Genomic DNA, 20690 nt, shown 5'->3' on the forward strand with positions numbered 1-20690 from the left:
CCCTCCCTCACACCCCAGCCTCTCCCTCACACTCCATTAACACAGGTCCAACAGCCATCACCCATGGGCTCATATCTCAGTCTCAAAGGTTCATGTAGCACATTGCCTGGCTGTATCCCTAGCCTCCTTCTGAGTTCTCTACCAGGGTTCTTCTGGTCCCCTCATTGTTACAGTGCACAGCCTTGCCAAGTACTTCGGCCACCTCATTCCAAAGAGGCTGGAGTGCTCCATCCACTGGAGCCTGCTGTTGTCCCACATGTAGGACAGTCCTGGGAACTATTATCTGTGGCCAGCTGCTCATTTGGGCCATGGCTGCTCCCTTCTGGAATGGCCTGAATCCTGTCACTGCCCCAAGCCCCAGCATCTTTCTCCTCACTTCAGGAACAGAGGCTGTTTCCTACACATGAATCCTAGGAGGCACAATCAATCTGGGCCAAGCTTTCTGGCATGGGGGTTACTTCTCAGAATCTTTACCTCACTACTGGGAGGACGAAACCTGCTGGGGAAAACCTACACAAGCAGACAGGTGGCCACCACAGACTCCTGGCCCACTTGGCCTGCTCCGTGCTCAATAGTTTTGGGGTTCCCTAGTACCAGCCTCTTCTTTCCACAGTGGCCCTTGCAAACATTCTACTTTTCCTCTCTGCAGACACCCACTTCACCCCATGGCCACGTCCCCACTAGCTTCAAGCCTGTCCTCTTCCCATCACAGCTCTCCCAGGAACAGTTCACATGCACGAACCATAGGTCCTGGCCTGGGATTCAGCCTCATGTCAACCAGCTCCCACCCCCACCCTCCAGAGACACAGCTCTCTGAGAGCTTCTCCATTTCCAGTTCCAACCCCTGAGGTCTCGCTCCTGCCTTGCCTCCCTTGGGTTTCAGGCCTTTTATGCACAACATGTGTCCTGACACCAGACCAGACCAGTGAAGGTGGCCCGTTCTCAGCTTGACTCCAGCCCCTTCTGAGAAGCCTTTGCTCTGCCCTGTCCCACGTTCCCTTCCCCATACCTGGGCTCCCCTCCTCCCAGCATGGCCTGTGATTGCGATGGCCTGGCGGCCTAAGCAGACCTCCTGCTGGATCAAAATTCAACAGGGCTCATGGGATTCCTACTTATGTCACTTACAGGGCTTACATACTGGCAGGGTTTCAATAAATGTTTACGAAATAATTATCAACACCTTGCTCTTACTATTTTTCATTATACAATATAATTTTAGCCTCACAAAATTCATTTGAAGTAAGTAGATAGGCATTCCCCCTAATTTACAGATGAAGACACTGAGATTTAGAGTTTGAGTGACTTGTCCAAAGAGAGAAGGTACTGAGCCAGGTTTGAGCCTCTGATTTCTGACTCTGGGGTAAATGCTCCTTCTAGAACTTTGTGGTTCTTCTTTAGGGCATGAGTCCTTGCCTGAAGCTCTCAGATACCACATGCAGACCATGACAAGCTCTAGGAAAGCATGAGGCAACTGCCCTTCCAGGTGGATTTGGCCAGGTGTGAGATGGATAGCAATGTAGGCTACAGGGAGGGTGGTCTGAGAGATAGAAGCTGGTGAACTTCAGAGGACAGAAGCCCTGCTAACTGCCTGCAGTGTAGGGGGCAAGTTTCTGCGTTAGGCTTATCTCAGTCGCTCTTTTTATGTGTATTGTTTAGACAAGAACAGAATGGCTTAATCCTCAAATCTATGCAAGACAAAGAGAAAGGAAAAGAACAGTTTATATTGGAGACCAAAGAGGATCCAAAATACTCCAGAATGACAGCTACCTTGCCAAGCTTGGTTTGGACCCACACATTCCATCATACGTGCTGAGAAGGAAGGGAGGGGGCTTGGCAAGAGCATGTCAAGAATAGGCTTATGGTCAGTGGGACATGACCATTGAAGAAAATCGCGTCTTTTGGGTGTGAGGCATTATGAGGAGCATCAAAAATGGGGAGATGCTTCTCCTGCTATGCTCCCTGAGAAGAAAACCACTTCTCTGGTTTTCTGATAGGGAGGGGCCCTTTATGATACCCTATAAGGGCAGAGATATCTGGTAAGAGACATCACCAGCTTCAGATCTCTGAACAAATGATGGAGAAAAGGGATTAGACTTGTCCTATGTGGCTCTGGCAGGCAGAACTAAGACCACAGGGGGAAGCTGCAGAACGGCAGTTGGTGTTTTTTTTTTTTTTTTTTTTTTGAGACGGAGTCTTGCTCTGTTGCCCAGGCTGGAGTGCAGTGGCCGGATCTCAGCTTACTGCAAGCTCCGCCTCCCGGGTTCACGCCATTCTCCTGCCTCAGCCTCCTGAGTAGCTGGGACTACAGGCGCCGCCACCTTGCCCGGCTAATTGTATTTTTTTTTTTTTTTAGTAGAGATGGGGTTTCACCGTGTTAGCCAGGATGGTCTCGATCTCCTGACCTCGTGATCCACCTGTCTCGGCCTCCCAAAGTGCTGGGATTACAGGCTTGAGCCACAGCGCCCGGCCAGATTTTGGCTTTTCATAGTTAAGCCTCTGCAATTACTGATGAGTATCTCGCAATGAATGGGCTGTTTCCGCAGGTCAAGGACTTCTAGCTATTGGAAATGGGGAATGGACTAAGTAATCTCTATGATTCCAAGATACAGGGTTCTAGAACCACCAAGCCCAGGAAAGTGGCAAGAACCATCTTCTCCCTGGACTCACCCTGGGCTGAAGATAGGCCCAAAGAGGCAGCAGGTCCAGCCTCCAGTCTAATGTCATGGCCAAGGCTGTGGGTTCAGCTGCTCAGTGCTAGCATCTAGGGACTTTCTTCATTGGGCTGTCTACAGTTTGGATTTGTTGTTTACTCTCTTTAAAAGGAAAAGCGCTGGAAAGGGGCCAGGGGTTGTGGGAGACTATTTCCATCTCCGGTGTCTCTTCCAAAGCTCTGGTGTTTTGCCAGGATTTAAGCATGGTATACACAACACAGTTAAAAATAACCCCTTGATTGAACAGAAGGCGTGGGAGAGAGGGGCTAGCCAGGCAACTTTGCTAGAGGGTGGGGGACGTGGGCAAGGAGAGGAAACTTGTACTCAGAGCCCTGGGAAGGGTTTTATCCCAGAAGAGATATGTAGATTCAAGGGGGTGAGAGTCAGGAAGATACTGTCCCTAACTGTTCCTTTCCAGGAAGAACTGCCCAGTAAGTGCCCTGCTTTAGGTATGCCCAGGGTTTAAACAAACTGCTAGTTTTGAAGGGTTCTCCCAGGAATGACTCTGCCATTTTTCAGTCCTGAGTGCCAGCCTATGGGACTAAAGTTAGGGAAAAAAGACAAGAAGCAGAAAGCCAAGAACGGTTAAACAGTGTCAAAAGCCACAGACAGGTCAAAGGCACAGAGGCCAGAGAAAGGTCTACTAGATTTAGCTATTGGGAAGTTCTTGTGATTTGTGTGTGAAAGCTTCCAGACTTTTCCTTCCATAAACAGACATTTAACATAAATGGAATTATCTTATATATAGTGTCCCATAACTTGCTTTTTAACAAATTTAACAATAAACTGTGGGAGCATGCCAGTAAATACAGTCTGACATCATTTTTCATGGCTACATACTGTTTCATCACAGGGACATACTACATGAACCATGTTGGCTCAGAGGCACTTAGGCTGTTTCCAGTTTTTTGCTATTATCATAAACATGCTGCAACAGCATATTATAGTAATGCATACATACATATGATTACTTCTGTATGTACAATATTTAGAAGTGGAACTGCTGGATGAAGTGGAATCTATGTTTTATACTTTATTATACAAGTATGTTGCCTATATAGCCTCCCATAATTTTGGAGAGAAATTCTATTCTCTTCTGACTTCCTCTAATCTTTCCAGCCATTTTTTTCCTATTCTCCTTCATCTTATTCAACCGTTATATATTGGTATTCCCCAGAGCTAGGTCATTCTGTTTTCTTCTTCTTTAAAAAATTACCAACTCAAATGCCTAAAAGAGCCAAGAAGGTATGGTAAATATGTGTACTGGGCCAGATATAAGACAACAAGAAGGGGCAGGGTTACAGCAAGCTAGAATTACACACTGTCTAAAAATATTCACATTATTTTAAAACACTGTGCCATAAAGCATGTCTACAGGTAGATTTAGCTCATAAGCTGCCAATTTGGGACCCAGTTAACACACCTTCCCCACACAACTTTGCTGCTGCCAAAACTTCATCTATGTGCTTGCTGATAACTCCCACTGCATCATCTTTAACTCTGACCTCTCCCTGGGAACCCCAGACTCACATACACAAATGACTATCTACATCTTTCCTTACGTGTCCCAGAGGCAGCTCAAACTCATTATGCACACAACCAAATTCATCATCTCTGCCCTTTCCTCCTCCCAAAAGTCAGAAATCAAATAAAAGAAACAAATTATCTTCTTCTTGGGTTCTCTACCTCAATCAATGGCACCTCCAATTTTCCTACTGATATGGTTCGGCTGTGTCCTCACCCAAATCTCATCTTGAATTGTAACTCCCACAATTCCTATATGTCATGGGAGGAACCTGATGGGAGGTGATTGATTATGGGGGTGGGTCTTTCCTGCGCTATTCACGTCACAGTGAATGAGTCTCACGAGATCTGATGGCTTTATTTATTTTGAGACGGAGTCTTACTCTGTCACCCAGGCTGGAGTACAGTGGTGTGATCTTGGCTCATTGCAACCTCCACCCACCGGGTTCAAGCGATTCTCCTGCGTCAGCCTCCTGAGTAGCTGGGATTACAGGTGTGAGCCACTACGCCCAGCTAAGTTTTGTATTTTTAGTAGAGACAGGGTTTCACCATGTTGGCCAGCCTGGTCTCAAACTCCTGACCTCAGGTGATTCGCCCACTTTGGCCTCTCAAAGTGCTGGGATTACAGGCATGAGCCACTGCACCCAGCCTGATGGTTTTAAAAATGGGAGTTTCCCTGCCATGTGAGGGAATGCTGCCATGTGAGACATGCCTCTCACTTTCTGCCATGATTGTGAGGCCTTCCCAGCCACGTGGAACCGTAAGTCCATTAAACCCCTTTCTTTTGTAAATTGCTCAGTTTTGGGTATGTCTTTATGAGCAGCATGAAAACAGACTAATACACCTACCTCTGAAGACAAAAACCTGGGAGTCATTCCAGATTCTTCCCTTTCCCTAGCCTTCCATACTCAATAAGCACTTGCTGAGCACCTAATCAGTGCCAGGTACTGTCAGGGGCTAGGGCTGGCCACAAAGAGAAATAATATGCAGTTTGTGCTCCGGAGGGGCAGACAGACAACAATGTCATCAGGACATGTGGTGGCGATGGAGAAGTACCTTATAAGATGTTCTGGGAGGAGAGAAGGGACACTTTGATTCTATTTCCTCAGCGTTCTTCAAATAGTCTTTATTCTCCATCCCCAGGGGACTGCCTTCACCAGTCACCACAACAGCCTCCTAACTGGGCTTCATGCTTCCAAGTTCCCTCCTCCAATTTATCTTCCACATTGGGTGGGGGCAATCTTTTGGAATAGCCAATCTGATTAAGTCAATCTCGTCTCTTGCCTAAAACATGTGAATTATTTCCCATATTTTTTTTTTTTTTTTTTTGAGACAGAGTCTGCTCTGTCGCCCAGGCTGGAGTGCGGTGGTATGATCTCCGCTCACTGCAACCTCTGCCTCCCGGGTTCAAGCAATTCTCTGCCTCAGCCTCCCAAGTAGCTGGGATTACAGATGCCCGCCACCATACCTGGCTAATTTTTGTATTTTTAGTAGAGACAGTGTTTCACCATCTTGGCCAATCTGGTCTTGAACTGCTGACCTCGTGATCTACCCACCTTGGCCTCCCAAAGTGCTGGGATTACAGGCATGAGCCACCGCGCCTGGCCTAATTTCCCACATCTTTAAGAATGTAATCTAGAGTCCTTTTGGAGTGACTTGTGAGGTCTTCCATGATCTTGCTCTAGATTACTTCTCTAGCCTGTCTTCCAGCATCTAGGATGTAACACTATGTGCCAAATGTACCAAACCATGTGCAGTTATCTGAATGTCCTTATGTGCATCATGTTCTCAGTTTATGCATTCCCTCTGTCTACAATACCTATCCTATCATTTTTCAACTGCCTAATTCCTTAATCTTTTTTTTTTCTCTTGAGATAAGGTCTCACTCTGTCACCCAGGCTGGAGTACAGTGGCACAATCATGGCTCACTGCAGCCTCAACTTCTTGGGCTTAGGGGATCCTCCCACCTCAACCTCTCGAGTAGCTGGGACTATAGGTGCACACTATCATCATACGTGGCTAATTTTTTTTTTTTTTTTTAGTAGAGATGGGGCTTCGCCATGTTGCCCAGGCTGGCCTCAAACTACTGGGCTCAAGTGATCGGCCTGCCTGAGCTTCATGGTGCAAGGATTACAGGTGTGAGCTACCGCGCCTTGAAAAAAAATCACCTCCTCCAAAAATCTTTCTCTGACCACTTTCCCCCAAAAGATGGCTTCTCCCAGGTAGTCTCTGTCACAGATCCTCCCTGTCCTGCAGGCTTACAGTAGGGGAGAACAAGAAACTTCCAAGGCATTTTCCCAGGCTGCTGAAAGGGGCCATGATATGTCCTTACCTGGGTGTCTTTGAGAACCGGCAGTGTTGGAAATATATGGGAGTGTGAGGCAGGCAGTGATGACTCCAGAGGAGGTCGGGAGCCCTGGGAAAGGCCCGGCTTCTTGGCTCTGGTTGCGTGTGGCCTTGAGGGGCCATGAATACTTCAGGTCCACAGACCATGTATCTTAAGGAGCTACTGACATAATGTATCCCACCCACTGACACTTATGGCACCAACCCCTGCCAAAAACAAAACTAAAACAAAAAAGAAAGACAACTTTTCAACTTCATGATGGTGAGTCAGCAATCACCAGTGAACCAATGAAAAGGTCTTCTTAGGCCCTTTAATGCTAGCAGATGATCAGAATGAAGGTCAAGAAGTCCTGTAAACAATAACAGCAGAAGAGGAGCGAGCCCAGTGATCTACCTTAGGAGAAAAGCCCCTTCCGACACCTCACTTTGATTAGGTGTCTCCTTTCTGTGTATTCGTGGCACACTAGACTTCCATTTACCGTCATGTCAGCACAACATAATTTTGTTTTCATGTCTGACTCACTCTAGACTGAAGTTCTGGGGTAAGGATTATGTATTACTTTTCATCCTTAATACCCAGCATGGTGCCCAGTACATGGAAATGCTTTTAAAATAAGTGATGGAGGAAGGGGAGGGAAGGAAGTTTAAGTGAACAGGTTTCACATTGAGAAGTTTGGTGACTCAAAGGGACAGATACTACAAATTCATGTGATGTAATGAAAAAATTTCTTTCACTATGTCAGAGATAGTGAGGAAGCTGCATAAAGACTTATTCATACGAATGTTGTACATAGATACTCTGTTTACAATAGGAAGAAATTGGGAAAAAAAATCCCTTAAAGGACCTGGGTGCTTCACACGATGTCCCGCAGGAACTTCAAGCTGAGCGTTCTCCCCAAATGAACTCAACAGCTGCCCCGTAAGCGTGCTCTTCTCCCTGTGTTCCCTAGGTTAGGAAATGGTGCCGCTATCTTGCCAGCTGCCTGAAACAGAAACTAGGAATCCATTTTTACTCATCCCTCCACCAGCCACCTAACGTCATTTCTCCTCCCCTAATATCGCATGAACTTGTCCTTATCACCTCTTCCCAAGCATTACCTTTCTCAGTCCCACTTCCTGTAACCCTTTCTCCCCATTTCAGACAATGACCATTCTTTTTTTTTTTTTTTTTTTTTTTGAGACGGAGTCTCGCTCTGTCGCCCAGGCTGGACTGCAGTGGCCGGATCTCGGCTCACTGCAAGCTCTGCCTCCCGGGTTTACACCATTCTCCTGCCTCAGCCTCCCGAATAGCTGGGACTACAGGCGCCTGCCACCTCGCCCGGCTAGTTTTTTGTATTTTTTAGTAGAGACGGGGTTTCACTGTGTTAGCCAGGATGGTCTCGATCTCCTGACCTCGTGATCTGCCCGTCTCGGCCTCCCAAAGTGCTGGGATTACAGGCTTGAGCCACCGCGCCTGGCCGACAATGACCTTTCTAAAGCACAAATCTGATGCTGTCCTTCTCTCCCTGCTTTGAAACCTTGGTTGACCTCATAATAAAGTTCAAACTTCTCAGCATGACATTCAAGGCCTCTTGCCAAGGACTTGTACTCCAACAGGCCAAATTACTTCCAAGTGTGTCTCCTTCCCTCCACGTGATTCCTGCCCTTCCCTAGATTCTCTACCTGGCCAGTTTCTAACTGTCCTCCAATAGGCAGCACAGGTGTCACCACCTCTAGGAAGCCTCTCCTGCCTGCAGTTTGGTCAGGCGCTCTTATCAGAGCACACACAGCTCCTTGTGCTTGCTCTGTTGCTACAGTAACCACAATGCCCACTCAGTTTCTTTCTGTCTTTTTTTTCCCAAGACAGAGTTTTGCTCGTTGCCCAGGCTGGAGTGCAATGGCGCCATCTCAGTTCACTGCAACCTCCATCTCCCAGGTTAACATGATTCTCCTGCCTCAGCCTCCCAAGTAGCTGGGATTACAGGTGTGAGCCACCATGCCCAGCTAATTTTTGTATTTTTAGTAGAGACGGGGTTTTGCCATGTTGGCCAGGCTGTTCTTGAACTCCTGACCTCATGTGATCCGCCTGCCTTGACCTCCCAAAGTGCTGGGATTACAGGTATGAGCCACCGCGTCCAGCCCCCACTCAGTTTCTTATCTGTCACTCTCCCCTAGACCTGTGCACTAGGCTTGGCAGACAGTGAGTGCTTAGGGGTTCAGGGAGGGGCAGAATACTTAGGGTCTCTGGAGCTTGGAAGTGGGGCAGCAGTCACCATGGGCAGGTCCGGATTGGGATCTATGAGGTGATGATGCAAGCATGGTCTTATCTGGAGGCCTGGTCACTGCTCCACAGAGGTGGAAGAGGAGGAGGAAGCTTCTCCCACACCCTGAGGACACTCTCTGCCAGACTGGGGCCTCTGTGGGGTCTCCCAGGATTAAGAACATCATACTGACCAGACAGACCCCATTCTAGGGGGCGGAGGCTAGCTTAGTGATGGAACTATGCTTTCCCCAATCCATTCTTTATTCTTTATGATCTCCGAATTGCAGAAGCAGAAACTGCTCACCCTTGGTCTGAAGCTTTTCGTGACTTGTGCGAAGAAATGTCATCAACAGCCTTTTGTTTGAACTTGACTTGTGTGAATGTGCCAGGGGACTTGCTCAGAGGAGTCTTTTCAGATGTCATTTCTGTTTGTCTACAACCCTGGTCCATGCAAAGTCATTCACAAGCCAGTTTTTCTGAGGCTCCAGGGCTGTCATAGTCTCATTCTTGCCATAGCCCGCACAGCTACTGTGTAACTGCCTCCAGCCTGGAGTGGGTGCAGGGCGGCCTCCCCACAGCCTCACACTTAGCAATGGTGTGTGCTGAGGCCAGGTCAGAGCCAGGCACTGAAATGCAGCTGTGAGGCAGCACTCAACCAAGTCTCTCACTCTTCAACTTGACTTGAATGTCTCTGAGACCCTGAGCTACAACTTCAATTTACTTCCCCCAGACAGTGAGCTGGGACTATGCCTGCATTTTTAAAAACCATTTCCCCAGTGCCCACACAGTGCCCAGCACTCGATAAAAATGTATTACATGAGTGAACAGACAGACATGCAATATCAAGTTATTTGAGTCAATGGAGGGAGACCATCAAACTCAATGTTTTGAAGGAAGAATAATTCAGAATTTAATATGTCCTTAGAGCCACTTTAGACTCTGTCCACTGTTTTTTTGAAACTAGGTCTCGGCCGGGCACAGTGGCTCAAGCCTGTAATCCCAGCACTTTGGGAGGCCGAGGTGGACAGATCACAAGGTCAGGAGATTGAGACCATCCTGGCTAATACGGTGAAATCCCATCTCTACTAAAAATACAACAAATTAGCTGGGCGTGCTGGCGGGCGCCTGTAGTCCCAGCTACTCGGGAGGCTGAGGCAGGAGAATGGGGTGAACCCGGGAGGCTGAACCCGGGAGGCGGAGCTTGCAGTGAGCCGAGATCACGCCACTGCACTCCAGCCTACAGCCTGGGTGATAGAGCGAGATTCCGTCTCAAAAAAAAAAAAAAAAAAAGAAAGAAAGAAAAGAAACTGGGTCTCACACCGTCACCCAGGCTGGAGTGCAGTAGCATGATCACAGCTCATTGTAGCCTCAACCTCCCTGGCTCAAGCGATCCTCCTGCCTCAGCCTCCTGAGTAGTAGCTAGGGCTACAAGTGCACACCATTATGCTAATTTTTTTTTTTTTTTTTTTTTTGGTAGAGACAGAGTCTCGCTATGTTTCCCAGGCTGGTCTCAAACTCCTGGGCTCAAGTGATCCTCCCACCTCAGCCTCCCAAAGTGTTGGGATTATAAGCGTGAGCTACCATGCCTGGCTCTGCCCACTGTTGATGCTGCTGGTGTTGGTCCTGGGAAGGAAGCCCAGAGTGCTGGGCCCAGCTGCACAGTGGGCCTGGATGTGGTAGAATGCACAACTAGGTCAGCAGGACCCGCCGCTTCCATTTCCCGCCCCAAGCCCAAGCCAGCTGCAAGGAATGGATAGATAAAGGGAAATGGGAGCTGTCCCCAATTTAGTCAGTCACCAAGTGGTGATGGAGGCTAAGATAGAGGTAAAAATTAGACAAGGATCAGTATAGGTCTCAGGAGGGAACCTATATATATATATAGGGAACCTATATTGTATCTAATGCAATATATACAGAACTGTTACAGAGAGAGGTGCACACAGAGCTGGGGGAGCTCCAGGGCAGGAAAAGCTTCACAGGGAAGGTGACATCTGAGCTGGAGTTTTAAAGGTGGAGAATGTGAGGACAGACACTCCAGACAGCACATGCATGTGGGAAGCTGGCCAAGCTGAGCGCCTGCCTTGTCCAGGCCCCTTTGGAGGGGAGAGGCCTGCCACAAGCAGTTCTCTGAGCAGAGGCTGCTGTGCCTGATGCCAGGCAACATTCAAGTTACTCATTGAAGTAAAAGCAGTAGTTTTCTTTCTTTCTTCTTTTTTTTTTTTTTTTTGATACGGAGTTTCTCTCTTGTTGCCCAGGCTGGAGTGATGGCGTGATCTTGGCTCACCGCAACCTCCGCCTCCCGAGTTCAAGCGATTCTCCTGCCTCAGCCTCCTGAGTAGCTGCGATTACAGGCATGTGCCAACATGCCCAGCTAATTTTGTATTTTTAATAGAGATGGGGTTTCTCCATGTTGATCAGGCTGGTCTCGAACTCCTGACCTTAGGTGATCCGCCCGCCTTGGCCTCCCAAAGTGCTGGGATTACAGGTGTGAGCTACTGCACCCGGCCAAAGCAGTAGTTCTTAAGGCAAAGAATATAGAGAAGCACTCCAGGTTGGGGGACTAGCAGGCACAGCACAAAGGCACAAAAGACTATGGGTTAGTAGGGCATTGCCATCTAGGGGTTAGGGCACCAGGAAGCATCAGCTTAAATTATTAATTTAATTTATTAATTTAAGCATCAGCATAAATTACAAGTCATCGGTTGCATCCTGTGTAGCTGGAGTTGCCAAAAGCCACACTTCCTGATATGTGGAAGTATTTCTGTATCAACAAATGCCAATCACCTGGGTTTGTACGCAGTCTATACAAGTCCTGACAGCTCCACACCAAGACATATTACTGGAAGGTCTCCATGAGAGTTGAGGCAGTCAGGGCATAAAGACAGAACCACACTTACCACCCCAGACGAAGCACTCACTGCATGCCAGGCACCAGGCCACACATATCATGGACATTATCTCGTGTAATCCCCATAAATGCCCATGAGATGGGGGCTGTTATTCGCATTTTGCAGATAAGGAGGCTGATGTTTAACATGACTAAGGGCTTGTCCAAGGTTATACAGCTAGCAAAGTGGCAAAGTTGGGATTCTAACCCAGGCTTGCCTGATTTCAAAACCTAAGTTCTTTTCACTTCCCCAGACTGAGGCAGAGGAGCTCCCAGCTGTATTCCGTCTTTGCCGAGAAAGCAGGAAGGAGATGCTGTGAACCTGACACAGGCACACAAGGTCCAGCCACAGGGATCAGTGAAACAGCGGTGAGGCCAGGTGGTAAAGATGCACCCCTCTTCCTCTGACCAGCCTCACTGCAGTGCCAACAGATGACAGTCTAAGCACAGTAAGACCACTTTTGCCTCAGCTCAAAAGCTCTCTACTTCCTGAAATCTAGGCCTACACTCAGAAAAGGTCTGAAATCAGGCCCAGTCACAGGCTGGAAAAAATGATCAACCTCTGGCTAGGGAGAACATGGTGGCTGTAACCCACATAGCCCATATCCCTCCACTGCCCTCCCTTTCTGCATCTAGCACTCCAGGGGTTAGGGAAAGGGGCTCATGGCTAGACAGGAAGAGACCTGCTGCTCATGAAGGACGGCCCTTGGGATCCAGATGAATGGCAGAAATGGCCGGTCCTACCTTTCTTCCTTTAGCAAATGCTCCTCTGTGGAGTACCTGATGAGGACTGGATCAGAGATGGATAGAACCAGGCTCACCCTTTGCTCCTGAACCCGCACTCTACATGCAGCTGTGCCTTTGCCGACAGCTTTCCTTGGCCACACTGGGGTCTCTGAACCCTGTGTTTCCTCCCAATAATCTGAGTGGTAGCAAAGAAATGCATCTCTATGAGAGTCGGCAACTTTCCTGGAGCGGGCCCACTGGAGACAGGGCTGTGTCAGGAGCCCAGGCCTCCTGGATGAGCTGGCTTTCCCCACAGCCTTGAGTGTGGGTCACGGTGTGCTGTGCTCTGCCCTACTGCCTCTTGCACTTTTCTTCATTTTGCCCCCAAAATGACTAGGCTACAGGCAGAACTGGCTAAATCAGAGGCAGCTGCTGACCATGTTAAAAAAGGTCAGGAGGAAGGATTCTTTCCATCAGGAGGCCCACACGAGCTCATGGGGCCTGATCCAATCAGTTCTTGCATACTCCCTCAGGGGTAGGGAGAGGCAGAGAGAAGCCCTTCGGAGGAAGGGACTTGGGTATCAGGGGCCCCTGTGTGTGCAACAGCCACAGGGCAGGAAGAGAAGAGCACAGGGACAGAGGCAGGGGGTTTGAGATGGTCAGAAGTGGCCTAAGGGTGAACATATAGCTGGCAGAGTCCTGCCCTTAATCCCTCTTGCTGGTCTTGAGGTACGAATGAGGATGGTGATGGAGACGGGGAATGTGGTGGCGACAGCCCTTAATCTGGCCAGACCCTCACTGATCACAGTCACCCTGGACACATGGGAGCAAGGCCAGTGGAGACAGCAGGCAGAGCCACCCCTCATCAGAGCTAGTCTCCGAGCTCAGGCCTCAAGCACATGCCTTGCTCCATTTGGAGGACTTGCTCCATTTGGGCATTTGCTTCTTAGAGCAAGTTCTGCAACTGGCAATTGGCCTCTGGCAGATGGATTTATAACCAGCTAGGTCTGCAGGATTCACCTTTGCAAACAAGTGTGGGTCCCTAGTTATCTGGGAAGGAGATCTAAAAAAAAAACCCCACAACTTCTGGATGTCTACGGCAGCTCCACCTATGAGAACTCGAAGACAGAGCAGAGGAAAGAGATGGGGTGTACCATTATAGGGAACTGGCAGGCTAAATTCCTTAAATAATGGAGGAGGCAGTAAGCTCAGGCAAGATTGGAATTAATTTAAAAGCAGAACATGGATGAGTTCCCAGAGGTGGTTCCAACACCTGATGCTAAGGAATATATGAAAAAGGGGCTATCTGAAGGGGCTGAGCACCAAAGCAAAAGGTGTCACTTTGTTTTTCCAATCATCTGTTTTCTTTTTCTTTTTTTTTTGAGATGGAGTCTCACTCTGTCTCCCAGGCTGGAGTGCAATGGCGTGATCTCGGCTCACTGCAACCTTCACCTTCCGGGTTCAAGCAATTCTCCTGCCTCAGCCTCCTGAGTAGCTAGGATTACAGGCATGCGCCACCACACCTGGCTAATTTTGTATTTTTAGTAGAGATGGGGTTTCTCCATGTCGGTCAGGCTGGTCGCCACCATGACCAGCCCCAATCTTCTGTTTTCAAACTATGTTCGGAAGTTGTCCACTGCGGGAAACTTCCCCACACTAAGCCCTTGGAACTCAGGGAGAGAGGATGGGTCTATCCCAACACAAGGGCCACAAAGATGTCACAGGGCCAGCTGCCAACAGGCCTGCTTTCGTGCTGCTGCCACCTATCAGGTGTGTTTCCCTGACCAGGAACTCCTGTGAACAGAGGCCATGTGGCCCAATACTCGCCAAATCATCCCTGGACAATCTCATCCACGCTCTAGGGGTTGTATATGGACCTACCTGCAATTCGTTTTCTTCTAGCCCAGACCTCTTTCCTGAGAGATTCACTGAACTCAGGATCCCTGCGTAGGGCCGTGGCTTCCCTCTGACGCTTCATTTGCCTGGATCTGGACTCTTTGCCTGTGTCAGGGCAGAAGGCAGAGCCAAGGGCCCTCATCATGGGAGGCAGGCATAGACTGCTGTCCTGCCTCCACAGTGGGGAGGCGAGGCTTTAGCCCTCCTTCTCCCCTCTAGCTCTGGCTATTTATTTGGGGAGACCAGTCAGAGAGTGACGTGTCTCCCCATGTGCACACAGAGTAGGGAAAGCAGGACACAGTCCTGAAGGTGCCAGCATCTTGCTCTCTGCTGAGCTGCTGCCTCACCGCTGGGACTTGTGTGGGTGGAGCTCAGACCTGAGCCTTCCCTCTCACTGAGGAACTCGCAGAGCTGCTTGCTCCTGGCTAGGAGCCTTACACAGCTCGGGAGGAGGGCCAGGATCACGTTCTGTGCTTTCACCAGCTTCTGCTCCTCACAAGCAGCAAGAACTCCCCACGTGGGGATCTTGTACCTGAACCAAAAAAAGCAAAGCTGCTAATCTGACAAGATCAATCCTCAAATACCACAGGAATGCAGCCAGCCTGCATGCTCTCACCAGGGACTGCGCTTCTAAGCACCCCTACAGTTCCTGCTCTTAGGCTGGAACTGGTCTGCGAAGGAGGAAGCTGCCCCCACCAGTGTGTCTGGTCTTGCTGCCGAAGCCCCACCCTTCCCAGCACAGCTCAGGCATCGCCTTCACCAGGACGTCTCCCCAGTCAATCTCTCATCACTCCTCCAGCTGAAGGACCTTCTCTGTGCCCCCACAACCCTCTGTCCTCACCTCTGGCAGAGCACATATGCCTGGATATGTGTTTGTCTCCATGCACCATTTCTCTTAGCTCTGGGGAAGGTAGGTACAGATGAGGAAGGTGAGGCTCAGAGAGGTTGAGCAACCCAGCCCTATTCACTTCCAAAACCTGTCCTCTTTCCACTATAGTCCAAAACTTCTCAAACCATCTGTGAAGAACGATCCGTTGGTTTTGCTTTTTAAATTTCTATTTTGTCACAGAATGATAATTTTATAAAACAGAATAAAAATGAATTACTAGAAAAATTAAATAAGGCCAGGCATGGTGGCTCATGCCTGTAATCCCAGCACTTTGGGAGGCTGAGGCAGGCGGATCACCTGAGGTCAGGAGTTCAAGACCAACCTGGCCATCATGGTGAAGCCCTGTTTCTACTAAAGATACAAAAATTAGCTGGGCATGGTGGCAGGCGCCTGTAATCCTAGCTACTTGGGAGGTTGAGGCAGGAGAATTGCTTAAACCTGGGAGGCGGAGGTTGCAGTGAGCCGAGATCACACCATTACACTCCAGCCTGGGCAACAGAGAAGACTTGAAGGAAGGAAGGAGGGAAGGAAGGAGGGAGGGGGGGAGGGCGGGAGGGGAGGAAGGGAGGAAACTTATAAAATATATGCTCCATTTTTAAAAGTTTTTTTTTCTTTTTTTTTGGTAACAAATAGCTGAGACCACAGGTGTATGCCACTGTGCCAGGCCTATTTTTTATTTATTAGATTCAGGAACATAAACTGACTCTAATTGTCATAAATGTTTTCAAAAACCTTATTTCCAGTATCTCAAAAATATTGTGGCAGGCCAGTTCAAATCACTTTTGATTCTATAGCACATAACAGGTTCCAAACTGCCTTTTGCCTGTCTGGGACATTCTACTAAGGCTTTGCCTGTCATTCACATGGCAAGTTAGAAAGGCATAAGAAAGGGGTAAGATGTAGCTCCTCAGGTCCTGTCCTGGGGTAGGAGAAACAATGTACTCTGACACCATCAGAAACAGTTAGCAGGTTGAGGCCTAGAACTTCTCCTACAGCAGATGGATTTATAACCAGCTAGGTCTGCAGGATTCACCTTTGCAAACAAGTGTGGGTCCCTAGTTATCTGGGAAGGAGATCTAAAAAAAAAAAAAAATCCCACAACTTCTGGATGTCTACTGCAGCTCCACCTATGAGAACTCGAAGACAGAGCAGAGGAAAGAGATGGGGTGTACCATTATAGGGAACTGGCAGGCTAAATTCCTTAAATAATGGAGGAGGCAGTAAGCTCAGGCAAGATTGGAATTAATTTAAAAGCAGAACATGGATGAGTTCCCAGAGGTGGTTCCAACACCTGATGCTAAGGAATATATGAAGAAAAAAAAAAAAAAAAAAAAGTAGTGGGCAGAGAAAAGGACAGGACACAAATGGCAATTCCTCCAGCTGTAAGCTAGAGTCCAGGTCATGGACAGGCATTGAGGTTGTCTAGCCCGTGCAGGCTACTCTTAGACACTCTGCAGAGAAGCTTTAGTTATAGAGCACTCTGCTCTTCCCGCAAAGGCCTGTACCCAAGGATCTCACTGCAGCGGGTACCTACTGAAAATATTTAAAACATTCTCCAAACAAAAGGAATCTGTATTCCCCTCCAGGTCCATGGTTCAGAGCCTTGATTCAGGACACAGGGTGGGGTTGGTGGGTTTGATTCCTGGCTCTGTGCTATTATGACCTTGAGCAGGTCATTAGCTTTCCCATCTACAAAATGGGTATAACAACACTTACTTCATGGGGTTGTTGTAAAGGGATTTTGCAAATTGACTCCATAAAAGTGCATTATCACATTGACTTTGTGTGTAACGATTGTGCGTGTATGTAAAAACACTGAAACTTCCTCGATAAGAGATGTTCTTTTTGTATACACGCATTTGTGAAAGATAAAATTTCTCAAGATCTTGGCTCTTTGAATAACTGCATATGCAGTAGTGACCCACTGTGACTTTTGACTGATCTCGACAAAAGACTGTGACGAGATCAGTCACAGTATTTCAGATGTCTGTCACGGTATTTCAGATGACCACAGCTGTAAACCTGGGTGTACACAATTACCAACTATAGTGAAATGTGTTTATACGTGTCCCTTTGTACCTATTTCTTTATGAACATGGTTTGCCTGTTCCTGTGATATCGATGTGACTGTCATTAGCAACCTGTTCATGCCTCTCATTAGTATACCTGTTTATGCTAGGCAAAAAAATCTGTATGTTATTATTGCCCATTTCATTGTGTAAAGTGGCCTATGAAGTGTTCTGTAATGTTTTTACGTTTATCAAATAAATCCCCTTTTAAGAATGTAAATAAATATATTTTAAATAATTTTAAAAATTATTTTTTCCAGAATGACATTTTCAAGTTTTTAATCTTTCAGAATTGTGATTTTCAGGGTTTTAGACTTTTTGGGATTCTCATCTTTTAGGATTTCCTTTTTTTTTTAATTTAGTATTTTTTTTGAAACAGAGTCTCGCACTGTTGCTCAGGCTGGAATGCAATGGTGTGATCTTGGCTCACTACAACCTACGCCTCCCGGGTTCAAGCGATTCTCCTGCCTCAGCCTTCCGAGTAGTTGGGATTACAGGCACCCACCACCATGAACGGCTAATTTTTTAATTTTTATTAGAAACAGGGTTTCGCCATGTTGGTCAGGCTGGTCTCGAACTCTTGACGTCAGGTGATCCACCCGCCCTGGCCAGCCAAAATGATGGGATCACAGGCGTGAGCCACCGCGCCCGGCTGATCTTTTAGGATTTCAGCATTTGGGACTATGGCATTCGTGATTGTGTCTTTTGAAATTATGACTGGCTCCCATTGTAAAGGCTAAATGAAATAATGAAATACGATGGCACAGTGGCTGGCACACAGTAGGTACTCTAAAAATGGTGTGACACTTTATGTGCACAGGTTATCTGTGTCTGCCAGTGGAATGTAAGATCTCTGAGGGGAAAGGTTTTATGTAACTTATGCAGTGCTAAAGCTATAGCACCTAGAAAAATATCTGACACTTTGTTGAATGAGTTTACAGAATAATTGGATCAATGTGGCAAGTTTTTAAGTGATGAGAGAGACCTGAATATGATTAAATAGTGATAAGAAGGAAACAGTGAAGAGAATGAAGATCCAGGTTCCTGCAGAGGTGACAGAGGTTGGAGAATCAGAGCTCAAGAGAAGGAACTGACCTCAGAAAGAAGACAGTACACAAGTGCCAGGACTTGATGACTCATTAGATATCTGGTTGAGAGGGGAAGGAGAAAGAATAACTCCCAGATTTCTTGCTTGGGTGAGAATGGATAGTGGTGCCATTTCCTGAAATAAGAACATAGGCTGATTAGATTTGTTGGAAATTCGGTGAGTTGGATACACTGAACTTGAGCTGCTTTTGAGTCATCCAAGTGGAGCTGTCCAGCAGGAAGTTTGGTATTTGGGTCTAGAGATCAGTAGAGATGTGGGCTGCAGAAAGATTGAGAGTCATTAGCACATACGATGTTAGCTAAAGCAGTGGAGTGAGAAGAGAGGAGAGCTATAACTGAAACCCGGCAAACACCAACATGTAAGGACGGGTACAGGAAAAGAAGATCTCCTGCAATAGAGACTGAGAAGGAACAGAGAGGTAGGAGAACTGGGAGGGAGTTTGAACAAAGAATTAAGGAGAAGAGAGAGTTTCAAAATGGAGGAAGAGATCAATACTGCCAAATGCTTCAGAGACATCATAAAAAGAGAAGGACTATCTATCTGTCGGATTTGTCAGTGCTTTTTTGGTGGTCTGGATTAGAGCATTCTGAGGAGGAGACAAGCGAGAGTGGAGGCCAGACTACGTGGATTAAGAGTTAGAGGGACATGAAGGAGCGGAGAAGGTAACTGTGGCAAGTCTTGCACATTCCTGGTGGGGGTTGGGAGTGTCCAATGTGCTCCCAGCCTAGAAGGACAACGATTCTGCAGAAGTAGAGAAGTAGATGGTATTCCATTCTCCTCCGTAATTTATGGGATGGGACAAAATTTGTCAAGGATGCCTCTCAATCTTACCACTCCTCCCTGGTATTGTGGTGATAAAAATCCCAGAATCTTTTTCTGGAAGGGCAGAGAGGGAGCGGCTTTGTAATGTGGGGATACCAGATACTCAGCTACACTGGCCAGGAGTCCACAAACTTTCAAAGTCTTCAGGGCAGTGCAATAGGTCTCCTGTACCTTCTCATGCAAGGGTCCCAAATCAGGCAGCGGGGACTGTGTGTCAACTCTCTAGACTTCCTGCTTCAGAGAGCTCTGCAAAGTTTCAAGGGCCATCTTTGCACTCTGGAGACTCAGCCAGCTTGGACCACAGCAATGATTCCTTAGCAGTATGTGAATCACAGACGCACAGTCACAGATACATACCACACACCCCAGCCTTCCTAAAACAAAATGCATCTCAAGAGAAGTGTGGTTTTCCTCTGTAGAGCTGGGTAAGGGAACCATTTCCACATCAGCACCTCATTAGCTACTACCAGGCATCTGGTAGGCCTCGGTACTTTGGCCACTAGCCAGCCTGCCCATGAAACAGCAGCTGTGAGAGGAGGTAGAGAGTGGTTGTTAAATATGTGGTCTTGGGTTTAAAACCTAGTTTTATCACTTCCTATCTGTGTGACCTCGGGCAAACTGCTCGACTTCTCTATGCCTCTAGTTCCTCGTATTTAAAACTTGACTAACAAGGGTTAGTCTCATTATACAATTGTTGGGAGAACTAAGACAGAAGAAATAGGAAAAAGTTTCAGCAGGGGACCTGATCCAAAGTAAACATCAGTGGGTGTGAGCTATCATTGTCACTGCTGCTAGTATCACTCTGCAGCACGGACGTGGCATGGATTAGGGCTCTGCTTTCTGCTGAAACTGTTGGCCACAGGCTTAGCCTGTAGGCACCTCACTTTCTCCCAATACTGAGTGGCCCCACTGGCCACCAACTAAAAGATATGACATTCAATCGTGTCTTTCACCAAAGCACAAATAGCCACTCAAACGTATGAGGCAAAATATTCACAGGAAAATGGGGTATGCCAATTATGTGTCAATTTAGGTTTTACGAGTTATATTTTTTCTTTTTAAAGAAAATATTCAAAATGTTTACTGTGACCTACTCTAGGATCTTTATTTTTCTTCCTGAAAAACAACTTATCTAATTATAAAGAAAGCTACTCAGAAAACAGAATTCACTTAATTAAGTGTCTAACATTAAATGTTGTTGAAATGATCTAACATTTATGGCCCCAAGACACATCCTCTCATTTTATTCTCTTGACTAATGAGTGAAGTAAGACTCAGACTTTTCCAAGATCACACAGCCTGTGAAGTGAGAAAGCTGTGAGAACTTTCAGTCTCCAATCTTCATCTCCTTTCAGTCTATCATATATTGGAATATGTCACAATAGTTTTCTTCAGTAACTCTCTCCACTAAAAGAGTGTCTTATCAACATTTCCCACATCCTTATACTCTCAACCTCTGGGGCAGAATTA

At 47.2% G+C, this 20690-nt stretch overlaps 1 protein-coding gene across 5 annotated transcripts in view; it reads right to left on the reverse strand.

Annotated features, from left to right (window-relative positions):
• Window positions 1-20690, reverse strand: part of ST3GAL3 (ST3 beta-galactoside alpha-2,3-sialyltransferase 3) — a 235976-nt gene that overhangs the window by 57793 nt on the left and 157493 nt on the right. The gene's annotated exons all lie outside the window — the stretch shown is intronic.

Source organism: Piliocolobus tephrosceles, chromosome 1 (genome assembly GCF_002776525.5).
Source record: "Piliocolobus tephrosceles isolate RC106 chromosome 1, ASM277652v3, whole genome shotgun sequence".
Lineage (NCBI taxonomy): Eukaryota > Metazoa > Chordata > Mammalia > Primates > Cercopithecidae > Piliocolobus > Piliocolobus tephrosceles.